Source organism: Pinus tabuliformis, chromosome 9 (assembly GCF_031772625.1).
Source record: "Pinus tabuliformis cultivar Carrire ecotype Pingquan chromosome 9, CPIR1, whole genome shotgun sequence".
In the NCBI taxonomy this organism is placed as follows: domain Eukaryota; kingdom Viridiplantae; phylum Streptophyta; class Pinopsida; order Pinales; family Pinaceae; genus Pinus; species Pinus tabuliformis.
This window is the reverse complement of record NC_142307.1, coordinates 1,751,670,042-1,751,681,911: the sequence shown is the minus strand read 5'-3', so window position 1 is coordinate 1,751,681,911 and position 11,870 is coordinate 1,751,670,042. Positions and strand designations below refer to the sequence as shown.

Genomic DNA, 11,870 nt, shown 5'->3' with positions numbered 1-11,870 from the left:
AACAATCTCACAAATTATGTCTAATCCCCATTATACGAATGGTTGTTGGATGTTTAGTGGTTGCAAAGGGAATGTTGGCTTCCTTTCTCTTACGGCTGTAGTTTGACAAGTTTTAGACTTTCTCGCATATTCATGTGCATCCTTAAATATTTTTTGCCAATAATATCCTGCATGCAAGATTTTGTGAGCTGTGGTATTTCCTCTGAAATATCCTCCAGTTGGTCTATCATGTAATTCCTGCATGACCTTCTCAGCTTCAGGTTTTTCTAGGCATCTTAACAATACTGAATCATATTTTTTCCTAAAAAATACATCATTGACTAATTCATACTGATTTGATTTCAACCTTAAAGCACTCTTTGTTTTAAAATTAAGAGGCATAGGAGCACACCCGTTCTTCAAATAAAATTTCAAATCAACATATTCTAATTGTTCATTATTCAGGATTAGCTCTGATATTTGTACTTGATTACCTTGAACTTCTTCTGTTGATAAGTAGGAAGCTCCAGTTAACATCCTATAAAATCCTTGGCCCCTAATAGTTTTAGCTGGTTGAATTTCTACATCCTATTCTTGAAGTGCAGTAACCTAATTCGCTCTTTTCTGCCCTACTTCTCTTTGGATCAATAATTACCTTACTGCGGGGTAGGTACTACTATTTTTGTATGGGTTTTGAGAAGAAAAGTTCTAAAATGTTTCAAGGTCTTAAAAAAAGCAAATGCTTGTTTCTCAACAGTTGAATAATTTAACTCAGCACCTTGCAATTGGAACTGAAGAAAGAGATGGGTTCCTCGATATTTTTATTGTTCAATTGTGTTAAAACTGCTACATATGATGTATCAGATGAAAAATTATATAACACAAATGGTTTGAGAAATTCATGGGTTGCCATAGAAGGAGAATTAATAATGGCTTTTTTAATTAACTCAAATGACTCTCTTTTGTCATTGTCCCATTTGAAAACTTTGTTTTTTCTTATCATTGTTTGAAGGGGTAGGACGATCTGTGAAAAGTCTGGAACAAATATTTTTACAAAATTAATTTGGCCTAGGAATGACTGCATGGTATTTTTGTTATGTGGGAAAGGATTCTTTTCGATCTCTTGGACTGTATCTGGATCAATGTAAATCCCTTTCTTGGACACTATAAACTGAACAAGTTTGCCTTCTGGTAAAGCGAAATAAGATTTTTTTGATTTAAGGAAATGCCATATTTCTTGCATCTTTGAAAAATGTGGTTCACGTCACTTAAATGATTGTTCCTATCCTTAGAATAGACTGTGATGTCATCTAAGTAAATAATAGCTGATCTATTAATCAGTCCTTTAAAAGCAATATCCATAGCACGTTGAAATGTATCACCTGCATTAATGAGTCCGAAAGGCATTTTCTGATAAGCATATGTTCCCCACTTGGTCCTGAATGTTGTCTTTAATATTTCATCTGGATGCACAAGAATTTGATTATATCGTGAAAACCCAGCTAGAAAAGACATTAATTCAGAACCTGCAACAGATTGCAATATATGTTCCATGGTAGGCAAAGGAAAGTTATATTTTTAACAAGCTTTATTTAGGTTTCTAAAATCAATACAAATCCTAATATCACTGTTCCTTTTTCTTACAAGCACCATGTTTGATACCCACTTTAAGTGTCTGACAGGGAAGATTATTTTGGCTTTTAGAAACTTGTTCAATTCAGATTTGATTTGATTTTCAAGGTTTGGGTGAATCTTCCGAAGCTTCTGTTGAACTAGTTTTTCATCCGAAGTCATAGGTATGGTATGTTTAATTACAGAGGTATCGTAGGTGTTGAGATCTGCGTAATCCCAGGAAAAGACACCTTTGTATGTTTTCAACAACCTAATGAATGATATTCTTTCTTCAGATGATAGGCCAAGACCTAGGTTGACATTTTTAGGTTTTTCATTTGACCCTAGGTTTACTACTTCAAATCTCAATGTAGAACTTTGATTTTTAGAGTTGGTAACTTTCTTGAACATAACCTTTAGATCATAGAGATCTTCTATCTTAACTATAGACTTTGTGATTGGGTTTTGGTATTGATTGTGTTTAATTTGCAGATCATGCTCATGTTCATCTATGACCTGTTCCTCATACAACCCTTCTAATGTAAGGAAATTAACTATATTTGCATCGTTATTGAATACTCTCCAATTTGTTATATTATCGGGAGTAGAAGACCTAAATATTCACTCTATTGGAAATCTTTATAGACTGAAATCTTCCAAGGGTATAAGCTTGGATGCCACATTAGCAAGTAAGTCAGCACTTGCGTTTTGCAACCTAGGAACTAAAGAAATAATAAAAGGAAGTGGGAAGTAAGTTTGTGGGCTAACGATTGATAATGTTTAAAGTGCCCAGAGACACAATGAATTTTATTTATTACCTACTTAATGATTATTTCAGAATCTCCATATACTTGCAAATATTTAACATTAAGACCAATGGGTTTAGACAGTCCCTGGATCAATTCTTCATATTCAGTGATATTATTAGTGCACTGAAATTCAATTCTGGAGGGTAACATGGTTTTCTCTGCTTGCAGGTTGATAAAAATGCATCCTGCACCTGCGCCGTCTTCAGATTTGGAACGATCAAAATAAAGAGTCCAGAAAAAAGAATTATTTGAAATTTTATCTAGTACATTTACACACTTGGAAGCATATGTTTGTGAAAAGTTTTCTATTTGAGACACTACGGTATTATTTGGGAAGGGAAACCTATGAGCATTAAAGGATCCCAAAATGACTTGGCTGAGTAATTTCTAATGATGTTATTGGTGAAGGCAATAGGTTCATTGCTTCCCTCAAGGTCAGTGGCTGTGTATTTCATGAACTTTTCTTGGTCTACTAGAATTTGATTTGGTTCACCATTATGTGGCAACCACATGCGAGAGCAATCAATTGCGAAGTAACCATGAAACTTTTCAAATCAATCCCTACTTAGAATCAAACCATAGAATTCTGGGATATCAGCCACTAGAATATCGATTATATGTGAAACTTTTGGATTAGAGGAAAGCCTAATTGAAACTGATGATATTTCTCCAAGTACCTCTATTTTTGTCCTGTCTAATTGAAGTATGTGTACTGTAGATTTTTTAGGTGTAATATTCAATTTGGTGCACATAGCTCTTAGCATAATATTTGAAGAGGCTCTTGCATCAACAAGGCAATTATGAACATTTCTGTTGAAAATTTCATAAGTAAGAAGAAATGGAGGAATATGAGAAATAGATCTATCACTGATTAGGACTAAATCTGAAATATCTACTTTGTTTGAAGATGAGGGAGGCTTTCCCATATCATAGGCAGCCTGAGTAACCACAACAGATGGTAAAGGAGACACAGGAACTACTTTTAACTCTCTTAATAGAATTTTCTGTTGTTGTTTGAGTTTAGTGAGTTCATTTAACAAAATGTTTCCTCTAGTCTTTTTCATGTTTTCCACTATGTTATATTCCAAGGTTTTCAAAGCATTTGGAGGATCTACTAGAATAGGGTCAGTTTGGATAATCTTATACTTCTTGCTTAGGGTTTTCTCCTTTACAGGGATATCAATCTTTTGTTTTTGATTTTTTATAGACATAGCAGGAGAGTTTTTACTCCTTGTGGTTACTGGCATAGCTTATGCTTCTACTTCATTTGGGAGGATGAAATCACACATTCCATTTAATTCAACTTATTCTTCTATCTCAGCTTCCTCTTCAGTTGGTGAGTCTTCTTCTGCTTCTTGATCAGATTCGACATTTGAAATAGTATTTGGTGGTTGCGATGTGGGAGAAGGATTTCTTTTAAATGAGCAAAAAGGTTTATTTGGGGTAGAGGATTCAGTGACATGTTTCTTGATTTCAACCATTTCATTAGAAATGGTATTTAACACTTTCTGAAGACCTTGAAGATCGAAAGGGTCCTTTGAAGCTTTCTTTTTTGGTTCATCCTTAAATGTTACTTTCTTTGACTTCCTCTCATCTATTTTTGATCTCCTTTATAAAGTTATAATCCTTCTTTCTATAGACAGGGCTTCTTTCATGTTTTCTACAAGGGTCACCATATTGGCTCTATCTACAAAAATAGCAATATTGGAAGGAAGAGATGATATGTACCATTATACTTGTACATCTACTACATGTTTTGATGCAGCTGGCATTTTATTTAGCAGCTTGTTAAATCTAGAGTTGAAGTCTTTTATCCTTTCATCTGAATTAGATTTTAAGTTAGAAAGATCATTGATCAAGGATGCTATGGTCCTGTCCTCACCATATTTTGTAAGAAATACTTCTTGAAAGGTATCTAAGTCTCTTATTGAACCTACCAGAAGGGAAAAATACCAAGATCCAACAAATCCTTGGAAGGTATACGGGAAGAGTCTAATTACAACATCTTCATGTGAAACTCCATTAAGATTCATGGCTAACATAAAGTTGTTTAGATGTTCTTCAACAGGAATACCATCATTGGGATTGTACTTAGGCAACCATTTTTTTGGGTTTGTTGGGAGCACATTTGGATTTGCAACTAGAACAACACCAGGATTTCTCCAAGGTTGAGTAGGTTGATTGGCCATGACTTGATTTGGATACTGAGACAATGGCAAGGTCGATCCAGAAGTAGGTATAGATGGTGAAGAACTTACTACTAGGTTAGTACTACCAGTAGCAGTACTAAGTGGAGAAGTGAATAGTTGAGAAGTTATGGATTGAGTAGAAGTGAATGGAGAAGTGAATGTTGGAAAAGGTGATATCATATCGCTGGGATCCAAATAAGTTCCTAGTGAGGTAAATTTCCTACGTTGTGGAGGGATGGGGAACTCAAAAGGGTTACTCCAAGCCTTTCACTTTGCAATCTAGTTAATACACTAGTTTGTTGTAATAAGGAAGTAACACATTCTTTACAAACTTCGGGCCTCTCTAGTTTCTCAGCATAAATGGATATCTATTCCAATTTCTATATCAAAGAATGGACTTCTAGAGACACGGGAGTGTAATTTGGATAAGGTGGTCATCTTACTACTTCAGGAGATGAGGGAGATGTTTCTACAACTTTAGATTTCTGATTAGGAGATTTTGAACGAGATCTAGAAACTGTAGAAGTTGTGTAGAGGTTTTGAATCTTATGAATGTTTTTCAATTGGTCTTTAGGTTTATATGCCATTCATAGTCGGATGGACCTCCTCTTAGTGCCAAAATCTTGCTGCCTCAAATTTCTCTTGCCGAAACATGCGGGTTAACCATCGGGTCCAGACCTTAAGACAACTCGTTTTCCATTTAAAGTGGTGGTTTTGATTGGGGACAATGGGACAAGTTTCCTAGTGTGGGTTTTAAGATGAGAGTGGGTGGTTCATGAGTGATTGCAATAGAATAATGGTAATCTAAATAACCTATTCTATTATGAAAATCTCTAACTAACTTATTCTAATATAAACCCGAGTATTTCTATGTGATATGCGATCTACAAAGATATTTTCTTGACATGTGATAATAAAGATCAATCACACATAAAACATAGACAATAACGTATAAAGATAATTTCTATGACTAAATAGTTAGTCAAAGAAATTGTATAAACTATATTACATATATGATTATTTATATATGAAAGTAGACAATTCCAACTAGGCATCATACAATAGTGCAATTAACGCTTAACAGAAAGAATGTATCCCATACATAATTCATGAAAATAAAGTGTTGTCACTAATTAAACAAAAACTGATTATATCATACAAGATAAAAGTACCATATGTGTGAAGTTCTGCTCATCTGATTAGTGACATGGATAAACTCCTTTCTTGAGATCAAATTATCTCTGAAGTATACGATAGTGCATCAACAAAGGAAAGCAGTCTGATATTTAAAAGAAATGATCATGTTCCATAATTTCACCAAAGCATTCACAAAATTACAATAGTGAAATCATTGCAATTGTTTTTGATAACATCCTAGACCCTTCTCTAAATGCATGAGAAGTGTATGAATACTATTCTAACTGTTGTACAAAAATAGATTATACAAAAATTTGAGGAGGTTTCAAACAACCTTCCTCCTAACTAGTTAACTAACTTTAGAAATAAACAGTGGCTTGATGAGGAGAGACTAAGATGATGATTTTTTTTATGCCAGCCTGTCCTTCAAATCACATATGTCAGCCATCAGTTTGACTTGAGGAGGTGCCCCAAAATGTGTTTTGAACTATCCTCCAAAAATCGCATCAGTGAGAGCTGGCAGCATCCTCTGAGTTGAATGAAGTGAGCAGTTAATGGTCATGATTTGTCTATGTGGCTTGACAAGGTATTGCCAATACGAATCCCAGTCGATTTTTCCCAATTTTGTGATTGCTTCCCTTTGAGCTTCTGCCTTTTCCTGCCATCTTTTATGAAAATCACCTAAATCAAACATTTTTTTTGGATTTCCTTCTCTTACCAGGTTGGTGGAAGACAGAGTATGGCTGACCACCTTGATTGTGTTCTTCACCATCCCAGCTTCTCTTACCACTGCTAGCTCAGCTTGCTTGATCCTTGCATCCCAATCCATGAAAAGGATGTCCTTGTGTGTCTCCTCAATCTCAGGCAATTTGTATTTCCTCCCATATTTTGTTTCTTGCCATTCGATGAACTCTGAGATTCTTGTGTTTAGATTAGTAAACTCAGTTCTCTGGTCAATCACTTTATCTTTTAGCTGGTCCCTAGTGATCAGATTAGGAGCGATGTGTGACATCTTTTGGCAGAATTGTTCTTGTTGTTTCATAAGGAGGGAATTCTATTCCAATGCCTCTTATTGAATTCCTGGACAATATGAGTATCCTTATATATTTCCATGCCTTGCTGCAATTCTTGGAGTTGCATATTTTTGGCTGATATATCGGCTTCATGGCTTATCTTCAAGGCCTCCATGTTCTATTACAATTGGGTGAGCTGGTCAGCAGCTTGCTTGTTCACACTTTCCCTCTCTGTTTCGAGCTGTTGCTTAAGCTATGCAATCCTCTCCTCCCTTTATCTCAACAAAATAGAGACTTTGGTGGCTTTGTCCATGGTGGCTATTGCATATGCTCCCATAAACTGTGACAATCTACTCAAGTTCTAAGCTGGGTTGGAAGTAATGTCCCTCCAAGCTATGTCCATTGGCTCATTTCCAAGTGGGAGTTCATGTGTTTCTACCCTTCTCCTTTTCCTCTATTTTCTTGCTACAACCTTGTGCAATAGGCTATACAAAAAATCTAGAGGAGGGATTTCAGTCACTTTGAAGACAATCTCTGTTGTGAGCAGAGCAGGGATAATCTTAGTCTGCTGAGACATTTTTGCTTACTCATCTATTGGCTTGGACTCTATTTTATACTGATTATGCAGAGGAGTTTGACACTCCATTGTTTCGTCAGTATTTGTTGTGTTGGGAGTGTCTTGCAGTTTCTTAATAAACTGATCCCACTCCTGTTCCAAATTGTCACTTTTGACCTCTGAATTGATCTCTTTAGGTGGGGTGCTCATAATCTGTTTCTCGGCTGACATCCTTCTGGGTTCTATTGTATTATCAGTGTCTTGGGCCTTTCCTGTATCCAGTGTTTTCTCAGTATTTACCTGGGATTCAATGTGAGAACTAGGTCCCTCTTGATTGACAGTCACACTGGGTGTGGGATTGTCCTCAATTTTCAACAAGTCCATCGGGATTATTTCAAGCCTTCTGTTTCTGAATTCCTAAAAGTTTCCAAAATCTCCAGGACTCAGATTTTCCCTTGCCCATTCAAATAATTGTTCGAAGGATTCAGCCGACTGTAACAGGTCTTCAAAATCATTAGTCTCATGGTTATATGGCTTGAGCTTTAGTGTAGTAGTGATATTATATACTATCTTGTCTATCAAATTTCCTTTTCGACAAGTATGAAGCCTAAGGCTTTCCATGCTTATTTATTCCTTTATTGCATGATTAACATTTTCCAAAGAAAAAGAACTGCACTTGATAGGAAAAGATGGCCACAACAATTTCTTGCTTTCTTTGAGAACTTTGGTTAGGCCTTTTCCCACGGTCTGCTGGGTGATTTCCATTCCCAAAAATTTATCAGAAATATACAAGGGGAGGACATGTGGGTCTGTTTTGCTACCAAAAACCCTAATATAGGTGAGCCATTCTTCAACAAAATATTTTCCAGCAGCCATATGGTCTATAGCGGCTTCTTGCAAGAATCTAGGTCTTTCCTATTCAAAATTAATTCATGCAGTGGAAAAATAACAGCATGACATATTTTATAGAAATGGGGTATGTAATGACATTTCCACATTTTCTTATGACTGAGATGGATAGGGTAGGGGTCCTGTAAGGTCCATTTCCAACCCATGATTGGAAATTTAGTGCAAAAATAGATGGCATCCATAATATAGGCACTGAAATAGAATGGAGGAAGGTTCTATGGAGAAGAGGATCTCTTTTGTCAATATTCGGTGATGATGGTGGGTAGGTTATCAGATAGGATGGTGGCCGAATTCATAACGTGGGAATTAACACAGGAATCAATCAAATAAATCCATTCTATGGAAAAATTAGCATTATTGGGTAACCCATATAGTCTACATAACATAGCAGCTACATAGTTGTAGGGGTTTGCCAAAGAGGCTATAGCGTACATAACTGATTTCTCAGATTTTAATTTGTTCTCCAACACCCTCCAGCCTTCAATCACTTTGAACGACTTTTGGTTCTTCTTTTCAAAGTTTTCCACATATGTGGTATCATATATATCCTGTGGGTCAGGCATATGGTACATTTGCTTTAGGTCCTCTACTCTAAATGACCCCATGAGTTCCATTTGTGAATTCATGAATTGCCTATCTTCAATTGTGAGGTTTTCCACCACCCACCTGATCATATCCTTGTTGGTAGGATTTTAGGTCTCGCTCCTATCCTATGAAGGCAACAACATGTCGCATCCTTGAATTGGAGTCCTGAGGGTTTTATTGAACCAATTGTCGCTTTTGTGACAGTAACCTTGAGACGCTCATCCTCGAGCCTGTTGTATATGACCTCCAAAATTGTTGCTCCCTCATTAGCACTACAGACCATACCAAGTAATATAGGAGCCATTTCTATAAACTCGGACTCTACAATGATCTGTTTTTTTTTTCTACATCACCTTCCTCAATGATATGTCTTTTGTAGCTTGCCTTAAATGGATGAGATATATTAGCGCAGACGGTATCTAGAAATTAAGACTGAAAACTCGTTTGAAATAAATTTGGATCATGGGAAAGGTTTAGATGAGATATCCAACCTTAACTTCCCATAACTTGGAAAATCATTACCTCTCGTCGGGCCGCTAAACATTTGTTACCCTATCAAACCGTTCATTATTACATTCAAACACAATTATTTCACATGCTTACTGCTTTATTCGTACATCGCAATATTTAAAATGATGTAATGTAGTGTTTCCTGCTTTTAAGGCGAAATTCGATTGTGATATCGTAATATCACATTTCACAAATCATTAATGAAGTTCATAGTGGCAAGGCTTAATTACTTGCGATTTTTGCGAAATGTGATTGCGAGTTCGCAAGTTGTTTAATTGGGATATCACAGTGGGAGATTTGATCGCACATTGCAATTTTTCAAAGGTGTTTCATGTTCATCACATGGAAAAAATGGGATTTGCGATTTGCGATGGGGATCCTATCTTTGGGTTGTTTTAAGAGTTTTTTAGGGCAATTTTTTAGAGCTAGGTTTTGTTATTTTAAGACCAAAAATTTAAAAAGGGTCCCCATTTATATGTCTAACCTTAGCTTTTGCCATATATAAATGGGGGGGGTTCTTTCACAGTACAACAAACACATGATCTATAATATTTATAAAAACTATAATCATGCAGACTATTTTTTTAACTTACTATAATAACTCAAGGGAGTTAGTTGAATGTCACACCCTACAGCATGACCCACACAAATTGTGGATTCCATTCAATGTATTGCTACAATGCCATATTATCAGCGCAAGAATGAATCTGAGCACGAAAGGACCAACAATATTAATCATCCTCAAAACCCGCTAACAACCTTTTCTCCATATTGGTAACATACAAGATGTGGTAGGTTAATGAAATTTTCCTAATCACCCAAGATATTGATTTAAATTGCCTATTTTACATAATAATTGAAACCTAAATTTCAATCCATTTACAATGAAGTATCTCTACAAAAACATATCAATCATAGTCCATCTGGAAATTGATATAAAATTTCCATTTTACATAGTAATTAAAAGTAAGAAAAGCATTGGCCTAAAGTGGGAGAGTTACCAAAGAGACAATGTAAAACCTTCCTAAGTACCCATAGGGTTCAACTTTGTTAAACGACTTTGTAAAATTTTATGTCTCATCGAAAAGGATATTAAAATGTACTATTAATTTGACAATATAAAATATCATTCATTACAAATTGCACGGATAAAATTTGTGGCGGAGATCTAACTCAAAGCGACAAAAAGTGGGTATCGACTTGGAATATTAAATAAATATCTCAAAATCAAGGCACCACAAATCAAGAACAACTCAAGAGAACCAATACTCCCAAAATGAATTGTAAAGTAGTGATATTAGCAAGTGGATCTATAGTCAAAGAATGTATGCGTTATAATTCATTGGCCTCGAAAGGTAACTAGGGCCTCTCAAGATCGCAAGGAGTCATATATATTGAAAAGGAACAAACATTGTTGAAATATTCACGGAATATTAGTGAAAAAATCAATAATATGAAAAACAATCAGCTCTTCTAAAAGAAGTGGCATTATTGAGCAATATTACTTCAAAAAACATTGCAATGTTGGGGACTCCTCAACTTATAATCTCCCATCTCACTAGTTTCTCTCAAGCTTCCAGTATCCAAATTGAAATAAATGTGAGTAGAGCGAAAGCTATTGTTCAAGTCATTTGACATTTGGGAGGCCAATCACATCCTCAAAACAAATGATACATAGACTCCAATGGCCAATCAAGAAATTCAATTCACCCATTAATTGAACTATAATTGGATTTGATAATAAAATTAAGAAAAATAAAATGAAATATTTCATTGGCCTTAACTTCCCAACAAACCACCCAACGATAATTATAAAATGGCCTCCAAGTTCTAGAAATATATAGAGATTAGATAAAGGAGGAGCATAGAGAAAAGATAATAGGGAGTCAAATATAGAGAATGGGTAGAGAATGAAGGTTGCTATCACATGAGGATGCAAACCAAAACAATGATATTTCTACCAAAACTAGGGTACATTACATAATGTTTCATCTATACTTAACATCTTTAAGCTCTTTTTATTATCCTTCTCTCAATTTATACTCGAGAGACAATCAAACCACTAAATTCCCTGTCTACTTATATGATGAGCCGAAAAGAGATACAACTACCATGTCCTCCAACTCCAAATAAGGCATCTCACCAAATCACAACCTTCTCTACTCACATCCATGTTCCATCTAAACAAGTTGACTATCGTCCAAACACTTTTGAAGATAAACAACATGGTATCTAGAACAAGTGGGAAGAAAAAAGACTACCAACATGTTTCCAACATGCTACACTAGAGAAAATCGATGTTGTAATAGCCCCTACAAGGGAATTCCCCTCCAAATGATTTCATAGCAAGGATACACTTCCAAGTTCCAAGTAGCCAAATCAATCAAACCAAGCACTCTCTCATTCTTGGGAAATCGACCCTCTCTCCACCATACTTTGACCATAAATAGGAATGTAATATCTATTCCAAAGACCAACATTGTGCTTAACTAGGCAAACTAATGTGAAACATAATACATCCTCCTAACCAATATTAATAATTAGAAAATTAGATCCTTATGTTATTGGACAT

At 35.6% G+C, this 11,870-nt stretch overlaps 1 pseudogene; it reads right to left on the bottom strand.

The window, feature by feature from the left end:
- Window positions 1-7,321: 7,321 nt before the first annotated feature.
- The window catches only part of LOC149155732 (uncharacterized), a 76,954-nt pseudogene continuing 72,405 nt past the window's right edge, over window positions 7,322-11,870 (bottom strand).